Source organism: Balaenoptera musculus, chromosome 5 (assembly GCF_009873245.2).
Source record: "Balaenoptera musculus isolate JJ_BM4_2016_0621 chromosome 5, mBalMus1.pri.v3, whole genome shotgun sequence".
NCBI classification, from domain to species: domain Eukaryota; kingdom Metazoa; phylum Chordata; class Mammalia; order Artiodactyla; family Balaenopteridae; genus Balaenoptera; species Balaenoptera musculus.
This window is the reverse complement of record NC_045789.1, coordinates 94,893,933-94,913,714: the sequence shown is the minus strand read 5'-3', so window position 1 is coordinate 94,913,714 and position 19,782 is coordinate 94,893,933.

The window sequence follows — 19,782 nt, the reverse complement described above, 5'->3', positions numbered from 1 at the left end:
TACAATAGCCAAGACATGGAAGCTACCTAAATGTCCACTGACAGATGAATGGATAAAGAAGATGTGGTATGTATATAACAATGGAGTGTTACTCAGCCATAAAAAAGAATGAAATAATGCCCTTTGTAGCAACATGGATGAACCAAGAGATTATCATACTAAGTGAAGTAAGTCAGACAGAAGAAGACAAATATCGTATGATATCACTTATATGTGGAATCTAAAGTAATGATAAAAATGAATTTATCTGCAAAACAGAGACTGAGTCACAGACATGGAGAACAAACTTATGGTTACCAAAGGGGAGGAAGGGAGGAGGGATAAATTGAGAGTACGAGATTGACAGATACACACTACTATATATTAAAATGGATAGACAGCAAGGATTTGCTGTATAGCACAGGGAACTATGTTCGATATCTTGTAATAATCTATAAAGAAAAATAATCAAAAAAGAATATATTCTTTTTTGATTCTTTTCCTTTATATATATGTATATATATATACACACACACACATACACACACACACACACACACACACATAAAATATCCAAACCACATTGCTGTACACGTAAAACTAACACCACATTGTAGACCAGCTATACTTCAATAGCAAATAAAAAATATATATATATATATAGCTAGATTTTTTTCTGTGGGACATATATTGATTTATGTATTAATCTTATTCCTCCAGCTAGGCTGTAAGCTTCTTGAGGAAAAAAATGTTATTTGTGTCTGTCAAAATGCGCTCACGAAACATATAATGTGTTGATTTATCAGTTTCTATAATGAAGAGATGGATTGGCTATGAGACTTAGCTCATATTCCTAAATGATTTGACTTGTCTTTTACTGCTTTGCACATCTCACTTCCTTCTCCAGTATCTTCAGGTTAGACCAATTGGATCCTTTTCTTTCAACATCTTCCAACCTTTTGACTCCTAGCAGACATCCAGTCTTGGATCTAAGACTGTTTTACTGCATTACACCCTGGTGGCTGAGCCCTTTGGAGGAAAATAACTGGCACAATGATGGAGACAAAGACCCCAACAAACTCCTCATCTCTATGTCCAGCTGGGCCTTAACTCTGGCACACACTTTTCGCTAGCTACTCTCATCCTCAATTTCTCCCTCTTGTTTGAAGGGAAGTGACTCTTCGCCTCTTCCCTTTCCTCCTAAGGCCAATCCCTCCACCTGTGCCCTTGATCCACTTCCCTCTTGCCTTTTCAGGCTCTTGTACCATCAATTAATCAGTTTCTTTCTTGACTCATTAACCCCTCCCTCTCTACTGGCTGTTTCCTTTCAGAAAAAAATAAGACACAAATATCATCTACCCTAAAAAAAACTGTTTTTCTTTCTTGCCATAGGATGATAGATTGGACATTTTGACTGAGGTAACCTGATAGATGTGAAATACTAGAGTGAGCTATGAGACAGACCTAGAACTGGTTAGGTGACTGGCTTGCAACCAAGGTAGAAAGATGGGATCAGCCAAAATGGTGAGATCTTCCATGGAGCGCACAAGAGTGCAAGTGCCAAGACAAACTGAGCCAATTGCATGGAGGAGTCCTGACTCCAACCCTTAGCCTGGAGCCTGGATCCTACAAGTTCAGTTTGGCCCAGCCAATTGGCAGCTGGTCTGAAGACCTCTGAAACAAGAAATAAAGCTCAGTAATTGGGGAAGGTTTGTCCTGTGGCGTTATTGCAGCAATAGCTGACTAATACAAGCTGGCACTTAAAAAGTGGAGAAACAAGAGTCAAAGGGTGGCTCCTCTTACTTCCATGCCCAGAAGGTCCTATTTCTTTCACCCTTCTGGTTGTCAGGGGAAGAAGTTAATCTACCACAATGATGATTATCTTAATGCATTAAAGTCCTTTCTTTCTGATTTGCTTTCTTTGCTTTCATTTTTCTTCCTTTCTTCTTTCATTCTTTTCTTCTTTTATCTTCTTTTACTACTGAACCCTTACATTTGGTTGGGCCGTAGGACTACAAAACAAGTAAGATCCATCTTCTGGTTTAAATGAGGAAATGAACTGGAAACAGATAATTGATCCACATGTAAGTGGTATAAAGTTGTATATAGAAGGTGGTTTTATATAGAAGGTAGAAAAAAAGGGAGAGGTCAGCTCTGGGTATCGCTGCTCACAGTCACGGATCACTTGGGCCAGGCCCTGTGCTAGGGGCAGAGTTGAACAGTCCCTGCCCTTGCTCCCTTCCTTCCAACTTTTTGGAGTCTGTGTCTTCACTTCTGTGATTGCACCCTGCTGTCTCTACTCTGGGTCCTCCACACACATTATTCCCTGTTCTGGAAATCTCTTCCTCTTTACCTAGCTACCAACTTTGGATCTTTTCCCACGGGAGGTCTTCTCAACATCCAGGGGTGGGCTGGATTTCCCTTCTAGAGCAATCATAGCGCTTGATATGTCTCTCACTGTAATATGTGTCATATTTGAATTAAATGTCTGTTTTCCTTGCTAGCTAACTAGTCCAAATCAAATCTGTCTGGTTTACTGCCTTTTCTCTGGCAACTGGTTTACTATAGGATACATAGAAGGGACTCAATAAATATTAAGTGAACTGGATGGAATTGAATCACTAAAAGCCTGATATGTGTGGCACAACAGGTGTGGGAACAGAAGAAGATGTGCAGGAAGTACCCTAAAATGATCAATTAGTTCACTTCCTAGCCTCTCGACCAAACACTCAAATTGCTACACAAATACCCAAATTGCTACCCAAGTTGATCCTTGAAGTTGGCAAAAAAGAAAAAAAATAGAAATCCAATTTGGGTCTCCAAGAAGCTCAGCAGCACTTGCCTTGCTGAGAACTCTTGAACAGCTAGAGAATTCCACTCATGAGCAGCTGGCCTCGCTCATGGCTTGTGACGCAGGCAGTGCTTGGTGATAACATTTCCTGGAATTGATGCGTATCTGCTATGTGTGCGGCTCAAGGGCCTTGTTTTATTCACGCAAATACAAACCCCCTGGCAGTGCAGCATAGCCTTTGAATCCTGCTTATCCTGGCAGGAGAGGCCGTGGGAGGCTGTGTGGGAGGCCACTGGCTCCACCAGCTTGGGTTGGGGCCTGGGGGTGCAGAATTGCAGCATGGGGCCCTGCCTGCTCAGACACTGTCTTTTGTCTTATTGTTGAGAGGCTACTGCCTGTTCTCTGTTCTCTGTATGGTGAAATCACTCAGTTCCTTCTCCTCTTTTTATTGCTGCAAACAGTAAAAATATGAATATTTTTACCTCCTAGAACCAGACGCCCTGTAGTATCTATGTGACAATTTGAAAAGATTGCTCAGAATGAAAAGGTCTATTTTGTACACACAAAACCATCTCCACATCCTCAATGAATTTTCACATGGCCATATGGAATCACACATAAAAATGGCAGGGTTTTCTTAAAACCAACTTCCCATCACCACCCAAAGAACAGTAGCTTTACTAATACAAGGGGGGTGGGCAAATGGCTGGAGCTAAGAATAGTCTTTACATTTTTAAATGGTTACCAAAAAGGTCAAAAGAAAAACTATATTTCTGGAAAGGGAAAATCAGATGACATTGACATTTCAATGTCCATTAATAAAGTTTGATTGGAACGGAGCCCTGCCTGTTTGTTGAGGGCTTGTTTGGAGCTGCTTTCCTGCTCCAAGAGCAGAGGTGAAGACTAGGAACAGACACCAGGTACGACTGGGAAAACCTAAAATATTTACTGTCTTGCTGTTGACAGAAAATGTTCGCTGACCCCTGCACCGGAGGTATATGGATTTGTCAACTGACCCATCCTAAAGTTACCGGAGACTTGCTCAAGGGCCTGCTTTGTGTTTCCAGTGGACTGAACTGAATTCGCTCTTTGAGAAAAGACGTGTGGGCACAGACAGCTCTGACTGCTCTCCACCCTCCTTCGTGTTAGGGTGTGTGTGTGTGATAATCATAACCCAGAGAACGGAGCTGCCCCAGCAGGGACCACATCGTGATTCAGCACAGAAGGTGGAACTAGTGCTCAGCTCTGCTGCCTGCACGTCTAGTGAGGTCTTCTTCTTTTAACAGTGTCCCGGGTACTCAAGAAAACCCCCCCAGTTCTTTTTTTTCCCTTCTTCTTCTTTAAAGGGACTCAGACCTCTAGGAAGAATTATTAAGCGAAGACTCTTGTCTGGATTATCTCAGTGAAACTTTGGTAGGTCTCAATGCCCTCTGCTGGTCTCCTGCACCTTGTTCTTTCCTCTGCCACAGCGCATCATGCACAGAAGTAAGATTGTTGGCTTCTCCATATCTTCTAGACAGTGAGTTCCTTCAGGGCAGGTTTATACCTCTGTATTATGAGCATATGTCAAGGGCTAGGCACATGGTACATGCATGCAAAATGTCCAAGGAATCAACAAGCTCCGTGCTTCTCACACAGCGTTACAAGTCTGGGGAGTCCATGGTGGTGTGACAAGAGGTCCCTGAAGCCACAGATTACACATGGCCTACCTTTCTGGGTATTGATATAGTACTTAAAGACCTATGGTAAAAATCCTGATTTTTAGACTTAAACAAGCATGGCTAGGTTACAGAGTGAAGACTCAGAATGTTTAAAGGTGGAGCACAGACTTCAAAGAACTTAACCTGCTTGTGGCCATTTAGGTCAGGGAACTACATCAGGTCCCTGGAGTAGGAAGGAGGGTGGCAGGTACAAATCCATTCTGTCCTACGCTCAGAGGTCTTTGGGTGGAATTGTCAGAGAAGGACTAAAATACTATATTTCTGCAAGTCCTAAACGGGGTATTATTACAGTGGGATTCAGGGCAGTCAAATCGAACCTTCTGGTTTGCGGAGGAGGCAGGAAGGTGGAACAGAGAGGCCTTTGGCCGGACATGGCCAACTCGATCAGTACTGACAGATGCATCATACCCTTTGTCAGGGATCCTCAGACATCTACGTGGATCTGTAGCCCAAGGGGTCCTTTGAGAATCTGCTAAAAGCTGTAGACTCTAAGAAACTGCACTGTTAACTTGGGTGTAGAAGAATGTTACCTTAACATAATGTTTATCATAATCTTTGCTGCCGGAGGTGGGGGGGACTTAATCTCAACCAATTTAGGGTTATTCCCTGGGAGTGGCTAAGGCCTCAGTAATATGGGGAAGGGTAAAAAGTGAGTTAACGTCTAGTGGGGCATATGGTCTGAATTGTTATCCTAGATGACATTGTCTTTGATTCCTTCTGGTCTTCAATGGTTTTTCCAGCAGTTCACTCATAAGCTGTCCGTCACAAGCAGTCTCTCACTCCCGTCTGTCCTCTCCCTCTATGCTAATCCTGTAAGGTTGTTTGTTCTTCCCCTTATGCACTGGGCCACTGGCCACTAGAATGTGGATGGAGCTGGCTACAGCCCTTCCCCGCTTCCCTGTTAATCCTGGGGGCATTAGGGGTCGTGCAACACACACCAAGCTTTTGCATACAATTCTGTTGTGTCCATGGATCTCAGGTTAGTAACCCCTGCCCAAGTCTAAGTCTGAAAAAGGAGGTCTACTATTTTCAGGGTGAGTGGAGGTGAGGAAGAGAGAATGAGATGAACCAGGAGGTTCTCTAGTGTTGTCGAATTCCTGGCAAGGGAAAGAAGGGGAGAGAAGGAGTAGGCACCAGTGTGTAGAACATCACTGGCAGCAGGCGGCAGCTAACATCCAAACATAGCCACATGCCTACTGTACTGTGTAATTCTATGGCTCTTTTGGCAGTGCTTACAGGCACGCTCTCTCTGAGTGCTATTGATTTCTTGGGGAAAAGAGATCAAAAACAAGTGTTATACTTGGTGTCATGTGTTTTCTGGGGGAAGTAAATAGATTAGCCAAATTGGACAGACAAGATCGGGCAAAGAGAGAGAAGGCTCTCTGGAACTGTCTTCCCTGAAATGGGATCTCTTAAAATGATCCACAGGGGGAATAAAATGATTGGGCATGGCAGGGATTTGTCCTGCACTCAGATCGAGTGCACATTTTGTTTCCATCTCAGCTTCATGTCCTAAGACTCAAACCCCTCTGCTCTCCATTGGATTGCTGTTTGATATCAGCAATTCTGCTTACCTGTATCTTGACCATTGCCATCCCCCAAGCTGCCAGGGCTGATTGTCCCTCTGTTTCTGGATATTGCTCTATAACAGAACTGTCCAATAAAACTTTTTGTGATGATGTAAATATTTGAACTCTGCTGTTAAATACAGTAGTCACTGGCCTCATGTGGCTTTTGAGCACTTGAAATATGGCCTAGCATGACTGTAGAACTGGATTTTTAATTTTAGTTAATTTAAATTGAAGTACCCACATGTAGCTGTTTGCTATCATCGTGGACAGTGCAGTTTTAGATTTTGCAATACTGCTGGTGTGAATTCGTGGCATCCACACATACCACCTGGGATTGGGAGATTGTTAGAAATGTGGTACCTTGGGCCTCATCCCAGATCTACTGAATGAGAATCTGCATTTTTAACAATATCTCCAGGCATTAGACTGCACATTAAAGTTTGAGAAGCAGTGCTTGAAATGACTGAGTCTCAGGAAAAGACGTGGTATCAATTGGGGTAAACTGGGTTAAGCTGCAGTAACAAACAATCCCCCGATCCTAGTGGCTTAAAATAAACAAGGTTTACTTCTCTCTAATGCTTCTTGTTTACTGTGGGCTAGAGGGGTCTCTGTTGTACGTCATTCTCATTCCAGGTCCTAGGCTAATGGACCAGTACTCTCTGTATCATTTTTCATTGCTGTGGCAGAAGGGAAAACAGAGAGCTCAATGAATTTTGTCATTTCTACTCACATTTTACTGGGCAAAGCAAATCATATGACCACACCTAACTCTAAGGAGGCAAGGAGCAATCCTATGAACCATGTGTCCAGAAGAGGGAGAAACAGAATATTTGGCGAACATACTTGGTGAACAGCACTAATGACTGCCACACACAACAAGCATAACTAGATCTTTTCTGTTTTGTTTTAACAACCAGTTTTACGCATTACCATTTCAAGCTTAGACTTGCAATAGCTTTCTAATTGGTCTCTCTGCTGTCCTTCCTTCCTTTACATCTCTACCACATTAATTCTCCTAAGGCATAGCTCTGAGTATGTCATTTGTCCGCTCAAAACCCTTCAGTGACACCTCATTGTCCACCCAGTTAAGTAAATTCCCTTTAACATGATGTAGTGGAAAGAATGCTACTAATTTATCTGTGTGACCTTGGAGAACATTGCTTAAATTCTCTGACTCTCAGTTTTCTTGTCATTTAACTTGGAGATAAAAATACCTACCTTCAAGGACTGCTATGAATCTTAAATAATGTGTGTAAAGTGCCTAGTGCATTAAACATTTAGTAAATAAGAGCATAATCATTATCATGAACTCTTAGGGTATACTGTGCATAGCTATATCATAACATTTACCCAAAACATATTGAAATAACCTATTGCAAGTCTCTTTCTCCTAGTACATTTGAATTCCTTAAGAGTAGGGACTGTGCCTTTGATTTTACAGTTACTGAATCTAGAGTGAAACTCTGCATGTAGAAGGTTCTTATTAAACGTCATTTTAACTGTACATCATTAGTCAAGCATTTAGAGCTTGAATAGTAAGGTTGCCTTATGTGTGTATCCAGTGTCATAACTAAGCTGGACACTTGCTGCTCCTCTAATGAACAGCAAGCTTCTCATCTCTGAGCCTTTGTGCATGTTATTTGAGTTTCTGATATGTACTTTTCTCTTCCTCTACCTTAACCTTTCAAATGTTTACTCATCACTCAAGGTAGTTTAAAATGGCAACTCTGCAACTAATATTTTTCTAATTCCTAAACCTGAAAGCAACATCTCCATTCTTTGAACATCTGTAGTATTCAGAGAAGACTTCACACAAGAAGATCATGATCTGGGATTTTCTCTGAAAAAATGACAGCCAGGGAATTCTACTAGGAAGGCAAAGTTGAGAGCATGAAACAGGGAGGACACTCCAAACAGATCAGGGAGGGATTATACATTTTTACATGGCTGAAGTGTGGGGAATATAGGGAAAGAAGGCAGAAACAAGGCCAGAGAGACAGGAAGGTGCTAGAAGAGGCTGACCTTGCAGGCCATGGTAGGGAGTTTAAATTTTATTCGGAGTCAATGGAGACGGCTTTAAGCAGGGAAGTGACATGATCATATTTATGACCTGGAAGAACCAGTTTATTGAGGATGAGGGTCTGATATGAAAATAGATATTTAACAATTGACATCCAATTCTCTATGTTAAGTCAGTTAGCATTCTCTGTGTTTTCTGATCATGATTTTGTTTCTCCAGTGTTTCTCCTTTACTTGTGTAATTTATTTATTCCAACTACCTACCTATTGCTGGAAGATGTGTACATTTTCATCCCTTTTCTTAAGCCTGCATTCCAAGCATCATCTCATAGCTTCAGTCGTCTATCAATTAGAAATTACATTTGGGTTTTTATAAAAAGTCCCTTCTCTCACTAGTGGCTTCAATAAGATACAAGCTTAATTCTCTCATGTAAAAGAAGTCTGGAGATAGGTTTCACAGTTTTATCAGGGACTAAGACTTGTATTTGTTTCCCCTTCCATCCTTGCTCAATGTCTTACATTCTGAAGATTACCTCTTACAAAATGGCTGCTGGAGCTCCTACCATCACATCCCCACTTCTGGCAGTAGGAGGGAAGAAGCAGGAAAGAATTAATGCTTCTTGAGAGTTCCATATAATGCATCTGCTTGTAATTATTGGTAAACAGTCACAGGGCTACAAGGGAGATGAAAAATGTAGACTTTTATTCTAAGTGGCAATGTGCCCAGCTAAAAATTAATTTTTTTAACTAAGAAGGAAGCAAAGACTTGTGGAAGTAGGAAACTAGCAGCTTCTGATATAGTATGTTACTCCAGCCTTCACTGTAATACATATAGTTTGTGGAAGACTTTATACTTCCACTAATGTATACTTGCCAAAAATTCCATCCTACCAGATCCTACTGGTGTCTATTTGTCTTGTTGCATTTAAATGTCAATTTCAGCTTATGTATTACTTACACTCTGTGCCTTGATGCATGCACATCTGCTCATCCTGCCTATGATAATTCTTAGTCAGAGTCCATCCTTCTTAATCTTAACCTTCAGTCCTTCATTGCAACAAGGGAAAGAACAACCAAGAGGTACTGTGCAAAGTGACTGCAGACACCCCAGATATATTTGACCAGACATGCCTCAGTCAATGCCCATCTAAATGAGAAATACATTATTTTCTTTGCCCAAATTTACTTGTTCCAAATGTGCTCTGTTTGGATGGTTTGTTGTCACCTTTGCATCCCTATGACCCCTTCTCGTGTTTTCTCTGTGTTGCAGAAGCGAAGTCAGGAACTACATTTATCCATGTCCCCGTTCCTATATTGCTCCGGTTTAGAATTTGCTAATGAAAGGAATTTATATAAGATTTGCAGGCAGAAGAGTGGGAGAAACCAGTGCTCTCTGGAGGCCATTGCAGACCCAGAGGAGCTTCCTGGGGAGCTTTGTGCCCTACCTACTTTAAAGCCTCAAGCTCAGCTCCAGCCGCTGACCAAGCAGCCCTTGGGTGGCACTTTCCTGATTATACTGGCAGCTCCCTATGCCTCTGTTCCCCTGGATCTTCCAATGGCTGAGTGGAATTAATTCTCTAATTCCTGTATTAAATGCTTTATATTGAAATTATAGAGCAGCTTCTCTTTCCTAAATGAGACCTGATTGATATATCCCCTCTCCTCTGAGTTATTTGGTTACAAAAATTTCGAAGGCTCTTTTCTTGGAATACTATTTATACAGTTCAGCAGGTATATTCATTTACATTGCAAAGGTCCTTTGAAACTATATAGATAAGAATATATAAGATAATAATAAGATATCTCATATGATTATATATTACAATTTATAATTTATTACGTCTTATAAATGTGTTTCTCTCACCCCCCTCGAAGGTTTGATTTCCCAGAGTACTAGAGAGTACCTAATACCTATCACTTTAATAACATTATGACAAGAAGGTCTCCCATTTTGCTCTGTAGAAAGGCATTAGGAGCCAATAATGAGTTGGGTGGGGGGTGTAGCAGGGGTAGTGATGGAGTCAAAAAGTGAAGGGGTTGCTCCAAGCCTGGTGGGACTCCAACCTGAATGCCCAGCTCTGCACTCCTACTTCAGTGTAGAGCTCAGCTTCCATTGCTTGCCATATGAGTGATCCACCCAAGATTTCATTTGACAGAAATTATTTCACTGCTTAAAAATAAACTTGAAAACTACTACTTTAAAACCTGAGATTTGAGATGTGTATTAGAAGTCTCAGGTCTTTCACTTAGTAGCCATGTGACTTTGGGCAGGTCATGAGAACTCTCTGAGTTCACCTTCCTCAGTGGCACGATAATACCAATGTCAAAGCATTGCTGAGAGGATGAAGAGAAATAATGCCCGCCAGTGTGAAGGGCTATACCAGTCAAGGGTCATGCCCTCCAACGCCTGTAGGGGCTAGGCTGGGGACATAAATGAATGAAATAGGCCAGCATGAATGGGAAAGCATATGTCCCAATGAAAAGGGGCATCCTCAGCTTACTGGTTTTTTTTTTTTTTTTTTTTTTTATAGCTACTTTATTTATTTATTTATTTATTTTTGGCTGTGTTGGGTCTTCGGTTCGTGCGAGGGCTTTCTCTAGTTGCGGCAAGTGGGGGCCACTCTTCATCGCGTTGCGGGGACCGCTGTTCATCGCGGTGCACGGGCCTTTTACTATCGCAGCCGCTCCCGTTGCGGGGCACAGGCTCCAGACGCGCAGGCTCAGTAGTTGTGGCTCACGGGCCCAGCTGCTCCGTGGCATGTGGGATCTTCCCAGACCAGGGCTCGAACCCGTGTTACCTGCATTAGCAGGCAGATTCTCAACCACTGCGCCACCAGGGGAGCCCTCAGCTTACTGTTTTGATTAACATTTGGGAATGTGATCAGATCTTTCCATTTTTGAAGAAAATCTGGAAATATGGTTTTTTGGAGGGGAATCTCAGGATTTTAAAATGTTGATACTAATTCAACTTTTAAAAGACCAGTCAGAGCACATTTGCTCACTTGTGGCTTTTTTGTATGCTCTTTAAGTTACAAAGATATCAATTATTATTATTTAAAAAATTTTTTATTTTATATTGGAGTATAGTTAATTAACAATGCTGTGTTAGTTTCAGGTGAACAGCAAAGTGATTCAGTTACACATATACATGTATCTATTCTTTTTCAAATTCCTTTCCCATTTAGGTTATTACAGAATATTGAGCAGAGTTCCCTGTGCTATACAGTAGGTTCTTGTTGGTTATCTATTTTAAATATAGCAGTGTGTACATGTCAATCCCAAACTCCCAATGGGCCTTGGAAGCTGTTGTTCTTTAGCCTTTCCTGTGAGCCTGCCTGTCTCCTTGCTTCTGGTAACATACCCTCCCCCTTGACCCAGTCTGGCTGATCGTAGTTTCCCATCTAAAGGGTGGGTATTTGACTGGGGTATAGGGCTAATCAGGTTCTTTCTAGGGATCAATATGTGGACTCCATGGGAATTAGGCTATCCTTTCTCACTTGTGTTACTCAACTGGTCTGGCTTAGGCCTAGAGATGCCAATGGCCATATTTCTTCGTCACTTGGTAAAAATCCAGCTGTGGGAAAGCATGAGGCCAAAAAGCAGAGGTAAAAGAGACCAAGAGTCTTGGCAACACCGAGTCAGGGAGAACTTCATTTTTTCAGCTCTTGTTTAATCCTGAGAGTTAATAAAAAATATTCCTTTTAGCCATGAGGGCCAGCAAATTCCCTTTTGGTGTGCTTATGATAATTTGAACTGAACTTTTCTCAATAATGTCCAGCCAAAAGACTATATACTACTATTAGTAATAGTATTAGTAGAGGTAAAATTTCATTATCCATCAATTACTTTAAAAACAAGGCAAAAGTAAAATTTTGGATTTTAAAGAACTATCCTTGAACTAAAATTTAGTTTTGAAGAGTTTAAGAACTGTAGTAAGAGACTTGGTATTTGGGATAGTGCAAAGGATAAGCACAAAATGAGACTTTGTATTCTCATGGGCCGTGGTATGCACTGGCCCTTCATATATTCTCTGCAGTCTTTCATCTCTTCATAGAATCTTCCTTCTTAGGGAAGTTTCCTGGTACCATTGTGTGAATGTTTCAATAGGTTTTTATTCTCCCAGGGCAGAAACCAAGAGCACCGGTCTGGAAGAAAAGATTCAGTAGGCACCGATATTATCTGTCTGGGATAAGTACCAATTTGATGAGAAAATGAAAAATAATGCCTCAGACAGAGCACTTTCCTAGATATGTGTGATGTGCATAACTAAATAGGTGGGTTTGTCTTTTGCTAAATATAACTTATGGCACTTAAAACCAAGCTATGAAGGGAAGAATTAGAAGGCACAGAATAATATATAGGATTCACACATGAGATAATTTAAAGGCAAAACATAATCAAAAGTTGAAATGTCTCACTTAGTATAGTAGGAGTTGTAAAGCCTGGAAGTTTAGAGAATTGATACTGGTGATAGGAAAAATTATATATTAACTTTATGACACTTCATAAAGATGTAGTGATTTCTGAATGTGTACTGTTAGTTTTATTTTAAATACTGTCAAAGTGAGCAGAGAAAAACTTCCCCAGAGATAGGCAAGCATCCTGCTGGGAGCACAGTCAGGCAAATGTTCCTCAGAGCTGGCAGAAAGCCCGGCAGTGTGCTTCTAAGCAGCATTTAAGGTACCTCAAACTCCTTCTTCATTCAAGCCCATGTTTTTTTGAAATCAGCCTTTACTGGGGAGGAAATCTTAGATGTCAAAACAGAGTTGAAACAGTGAATTCTGTGGGCACTTGGGTTAAAAAAAAAAAACCTCTCGTGATACTGCTCCCTAATTGGGATTGTTTTTGTGAATTTAATCACATTAATCCATGTCTCAGTTAATTATGCAATAACATTTACATGCCTGGAGGCAAATTTACAATTTTTGCTCAGACTTTTTCTGAAAATGTGTTGTTACACTTTGAAAAACAGTGCCAAGATACTAAATATAAATTGAATTTTGAGGAGGTTAGAATTTCTGATCTGGCTCTACTACATGTTAGAATATGAGGGGGTGGTCCCTGCCATTGTACTCATCCATGACACTAGGCTGAATTTTCTACTGAAGTTTCACATTTTATCTGCGGACTTGACTTCTGAAAAAGTCCCTTTACTCTTGTCTGTAAGATAAAGATCTAAACATTTCAACCTAGCATTAAATATGCTAGCTTCACTATTCAAGACTATGCCTTACGCTGGGCCAGAGTGACCCTCTCAATGCTGATGATAAATGCTTGTTGTAGGTGTGAAGTCTGAGCTATGAGGCCAAGTATGATCTTCACTTCACTGAGCTACAGTGTGGCCAGGTGGAGAGTTAAGGTGTGTTTCAGTTTCCAAGTCTTTCCTTCAGAGTCTTGAGATTATAGAAGCCTACTGATTGCATAGGGGTAGATATAAACTATGCCTAAATATTCCCAAAAGTTTTTTGGTGATGCTATTAATTTTGTCTGCTATTAATTAATTAATTAATTAATCTACAAGTTTCTATGCTAATATATTTTGATTGATCATAACTTTGAGAATCAGAGGATTATTGAATCTGGGAAGAGTGAATCTTTAATTCATTTAGCTTTCCATCCAAGGCATATAAATCTCTTCTACCATGTCTTTCATGCATTCACTCAGCTGGGAAATTCTTATTAAATGCAATGCTGAGCCAGACATTGTGCCAGGTTTTTGTGAAAGACTCAGAGACAGGTAAAATGTGCTCTGTCCTTGGGGGGTTATAATCTCATGGCAATTGTGCTACATGTTTGTAAATATACTAGCTGATAGACAGGGATAGGTGGCTTAATAGAGCTAGAGATGGAATGATAGAGGAATTTCAGGTAGAAGAGATTTGGCTGATGGAATAATGATAAAGTATTAGAGGAAGTGGGTTTTCAGCTGAGGCATAAAGAAGTGTAGTTAGGTTTGAACCTGTAGGGATGGGAGAGAAAGAAATTCCAGTTGGAAGGATAATTTGAGAAAATTAGGGGATTTTTTTAAAGGTGACATGGAGAAGTTAGGTGTGGCTAGAACATAGGACATGATTAGCGGGTTAACTGGTTGGAAGCATGGTTAGAAGGATGCATAAGAAGTGGATTTTTGCCAGGTCACTGATTCTTTTGAAAGGCAGCCAAAATATGTTGTATGCTATCCTGCAGGAACTGTGGAGGCACTGGCAGTTTTCAAGCAAAGAAATGAATTGATCAAACTGAGCTATAGGAAGATGACTGTGGGTGCTGAATATCAGGTGGATTAGGGAACAAAGAGACTAGAGTCAGGGAAATGAGCTGGGGACCATTACATGGTTCAGGTAAAAAGTTATTAGAGCTCTAACTAGAGAAGTAGCTGGAGTAACCATGAAAAGTGGATAGGGGTCAAACCTGTGGGATTTCATGACTGACTAGTTGTGGAGGGCAAGGGAAAGAAAGAAGTAGAAGTTACCTTAGCAGTTTTTATTCAAGTGTCTGGAAAAGCGGTGATGCTGAGGAGGAAGAACAGATCTGGTGGAGGTAACAGTGGGAATTGGGATGAGTATGCATAAGAAGCTGGCAGCTTATCGAGTTGGCAATGTCCAGAAAACAATGGAAAATGTGACAGTGAAAGTAGGAAGAAGCATTAGCACTATAAGCAGAGCCTTGGGAGTACAAATGACATTTGATGACATGGAATTGTAGGAGGTCACCCAAGGAGAGTGTAGAGAGGAGGAAAAGAGGGACAAATTCAGAGATTTACTTTGGAGAATTCATACATTAAGGGACGGGGAGTTCCACAGAGTGAGTATGAACTAGAAAAGGAACAATAACAGAGGAAGGAAGATAATCAGAAAAAACAAATGAAGTGAGAGTGTCTTAGACCCAGGGATGTGCTCAATATGAAATATCCCAAGAAGATCAACGAGGGTAAGGCTTGAGAGAAAGCCAGTGTATCTCTTAGATGAAGTAGCTAGATGATCACTTAAGAGAACCCTTTTTGGAGAGCATTGTTGTCATAAATCAGCTTGTAAAGGCCGAAAAAAAGAGTTGAAACATCTGTTCAAGATGGGGCAACGAGTTCATGCTGTGTAAATACTTTTTTTTCCCCAAGCACACAATAATAGATTTATAAAAGTAAAAAAGGTTATAAAAGACTTAGTGGGAGATTCTAAATTCAAGGCCAATAAAAATACACAGTGTTGGTGACAGTTGTAGCACAAACCTAGTGGGCTTTCTGTTTTGAAGCCGGGAGTGGATCTTAGTTTCTGCAACTGTGCTCCTTGTGAGGTGGGGGAGCACAGCCATGCCACTGAGTGAGGCTGCACAGTCTCTACCACTTGGGAAAGGAGACTGTAATAAAAAAAGTGCCTCATGATGTGTAATTTGGTCATTGGCTTTAAAAAGCTGTGGGCTGTGGGGTCGGGAGGAGTTTGGGAAGTGGAAGTGGGAACAGAGGTTCAGAGGGACAAAAACACAGTCTCATGACTAGAAACTAGGTTCCAGTTACCAGGTGGCTTTGCACCTGTATCTGTGCATTCCCATTATAATGGAGCAGGCTTGGATCTGACCAGTGGAGATAACTACAAAACTTCTATACAGGAAAGGTGTGAGTGTGAAAAGCTAAAACAAGCACACACACAAAGATAGCATTTAAATTAAAAAAAAAAAATCTGTTTACTCCAAGCAAGCTTATAAACAAAATTTTAAAAACATGAAAAATTAATGCTGAAAAGGATAATGAACAAAATTTTAAAAAATCAGAACATGAATTCACTCCAAATGAAATTGTTTAGGAACCAGTCTGGCAAAAACTTTTGTGTGTATTTAAGGCATCAAAGCAAGAAACAAATATGTACCTTCTATTAAAACTGAAGTATTACAGATAAGATGAGCCAAAGAACCCAATACAAAAAAAACTGTACCATATGATTCCTGTTTTATAAAGTTTAAAAACTGACAAAACTCATGTGGTTTTAGAGGTCAGGATAAGTGTAGTGTAATTTTGTAGGATGAAGAGAGAGGGTACAAGGGGACATTTGAGAGAACTTTGGGATAATAATAATATTTTATATGTTGACTAGGTTGTGATAATTCATTAAGTTATATATACTTAGGATTTATGTACTTTTCTATATGTATATTATAATACAAAGAGTTTATTAAAAAAATGGGAAAAGAAATAAATAAAGGTAGGCTAAGAACAAGTGACTTTATAAATAACCCTTGGGGATTAAAAGTATAGCTATTGAAACTAAGAAGTAGAAAATTACGTGTGGTTTTGTGGGCTCCATAAATAATACTCCTCTTTACACCACACTTTTGAAACAAATTGAGAGGTAGATTCAGGAGCCAGATAGAGAGTAAAAGTGAGCTTTATTAAAAGGAAGAAGCCAGACAAAACAAAGCCACATGTTGTGTGATTTCACTTACACAAAATGATCAGAATAGACAAATCCACAGAGATGGAAAGTAGATAAGTTGTTTCCAGGAGCTGGGAATTGGGTAGGGGTTGTTACTGCTAATGGGTACAAGGTTCGTTTTTGTCATGATGAAAATGTTCTAGAACTAAACGGTACGGTTCCACAACTTTGTGGGTATACTGAAAATAAATAAAACAGTACACTTTAAAGGGGTGAATATTATGGTATGTGAATTACATCTCAATTTTAAAAAAAGTAAAAAGTGAGTTTTATCACTGCTACAAAAGCTGGGTTGGAGGACAAGGCCACAGTATGCAACCAAGTGCCAAACAGGTTTGCTGATGTTTCCTGCTTGCCCTGCCTCTTATCCCCACGCCACAGTCTGGATCCCACCCATGGAAAATTTGGGGGTGGCACTGCACCCAGAATTGCTCACACCAGTTCAGAATGCAGAAGGAGAAAGACTGAACTCCCAGGCTGACAGCCTTTATGATGGATTGGCTTCGTACAATCAAAGAATGTGAAGTAACGGCTGTCACTCAGCAGTCAGGTAGAAGGAGTATGGAAGGGGTGGAGCAGGAAGAAGGAACGTCCCTCCATATAGATCCTCAGGAGTGGGGAATAATAAGGCTTACTCCCTAACAAAATTGTCTCTGGACTGGACACAATGGGAGAATTCGTGAATTAAAGATAGTACTGAAGAATTTGCTCTGGGTTCAACACAGTTTTCTCACTGTAGGGAAACTGCAAAATATCAGAGAGAAAGGAAAATCTTAAAGTCATGACAGAAAAGACAGAGTACCTACAAAGAATCAGCAATTAGACGCAATTAGACTCATAATAGACTTTTCAGTCAGCAAAAACAGAGGCCAGAAAACTTTTAAATACAGTTGCAATCAAAATTAATAACCCAGCTGAATTATTATTCAAGAAAGGAGGCAAATGAATATATTTTAGGTATATAAAATTACAAGAGTTTATTAAACCAAGATTGTCAATGTAAGAATTATTAAAGATATTCTATAGAAGGTAGAAAAATGAATGCAGAGGGAAGCCCTGGGATACAAGTACGATGGAGGGCACTGAAATTAATAAAGTACAATGAAAAATTTCATTGAGAAACAAAATTAAAAAAAACCAATTTCATGTTTTTCTTAAAACTAAGTGGGAGTGGGGAGGCATTTGATGGATATAAAGTGTGAAATCCTTGTTGTGTCTAAGAGGAAGATAAAATACTATAATCCTCAGAGTATTAGAATAATGTATAGCTAATTATGTATGCTAAACAGTTAACTAAAACCATGGAAATAAAGTCTCCATGTGGATAAAAAGGGCATGTAAAAAAACATAATCCACCTAATGGAGACAAGAAAAGAAGAAAATGTGAAGGAGCAAAGAGAAAAACAAGCTGGCAAACTCTAAACCCAAAGTAAGATGCAGAAATAATTCCATGTATGTCAGGTATTACAATATGTCTAAGTAGATTAAGGCTTCAAAAGACTGAGATGGATATAAAAACAAAACAAAATCCAGCCATATGCTGCTGATGAAGGACACCACAAAAACAAAATCACACAGAGAGGTTAAAAACAAAGAGCTGGGAAAATAAACAATTAGTGTAACAATATTAATATGACACAAAATAGGTTTAAAGCATTACTAGAAAAAGAGGACAATTGCGTAAAGAACAGTCCTCTGAGAAGATGTAACAATCATAATCCATTTGCGCCTAACAGCGTATTCTTGGAAAACATAAAGTAAAAATGGACCAAATTATGAAGGAGAGATGGTCAAATCAACAATTTTAGTGAGAGATTCAATCCCTGTCAGATACTTACAGAACAAGCTGAAGAAACAGTAAGAACAGAGAAAATTTAAGCAGCACAATTAAGAAGCTAACTCTAATAGGTAGCATACAACTCTGAGTTGAACAAAAGGGGAATACTAGATGCCTTTCAAGTACACATGTAGCATTTACACAATGATCACATTAGGACACAGAAGAAGTCTCAAATTTCAAAGAATCAGTGTAATAAATTCCATGTTCTCTAACAAGAAGGCAATTAAATTTGAAATCAATAAGAAAATATTAAAAAATGATGGCAATATGTTTCAAAAATAAAATTATACTTGAAAATAATTAATGAGACCCAATGAGAATGACTAAATATTGGAAGTTTACACCAACAATAGTACCTTAAGTGCCTTTCTTCATGAATAAATGATTGAACATAGATGAATTAAGTGTTTGGTTCAGTAAGCTTATATCTATATCTATATCTACTTAAAGATCATAGGAAAAAGAAACAAAAGACAAAAAGTTAAACAGAAAATAAAGGGACTATACAAAGAACCAAGAAAATCTAAACATTGTTCTTTGATAAAAAAAACAGTAATAGGTAAGTCCTTTGCAAAACTGATAAGAATAGAAAGGTGCGAAGGAATGAAAAAGAATATGTAACTATGTATACAATAGGGCTATAAAAACATCAGAAAAATACTATAAACATATTTATGCTATAAAAATAAATTTCAACAGATAAACAATTTTCTAAAAAAATTTGTTTAAAATACCAATTTGAGTCAGAAAGCTAGAGAACCTAAATAAAAGAGTAATCATCAAAGAAGTTGAGACAGTATTTAAAATTGTCCCTCTCTCTCCCTGTTAACCCTGACTCCCATCACCCCCACCACACAAGGATTAAAATCATTTGGCTTCTGGCCCAGATGGTTTTAACAAGTAAGTTTTACCAGTCCTTTGAGGAACAGAAGATCCTCATTTTATAAAACTGTTTCTAAGAATTAAAATAGAGGGAAAGCTACTCAGGTTATTTTGTGACAATATTCTAGTGTTGATATTCAAACTAGACCAAGAAAGTGAAATAAAATTACAAATCAATTTCAGTTAGGAATACAAATGCAGAAATCCTAAATAAAATATAAGCAAATCGAACTCAGCATATGTGTGGTCTACATATATACTCTCAGGTATAAGTAGAGGTTATTCCAGCAATGTAAGGATAGCTCTATATGAGAAAATTGAATCATGTAATTCATTATATTAACAGATTAAAAGGTAATACCATATGATCATATCAACAGATGGAGGAAAAAGTTGATAAAATTCAATACCCAGACATATTATATATTTAAAAAAATTCTCAGCTAATTAGAAATAAAAGGAAACTTCATCAAATTGATTATTTTTAAAAAAATTTACAGCAAACTTATTAATGAATTATAATACTTTGTAAATATTCTTACTAGTGTCAGGAAAAATT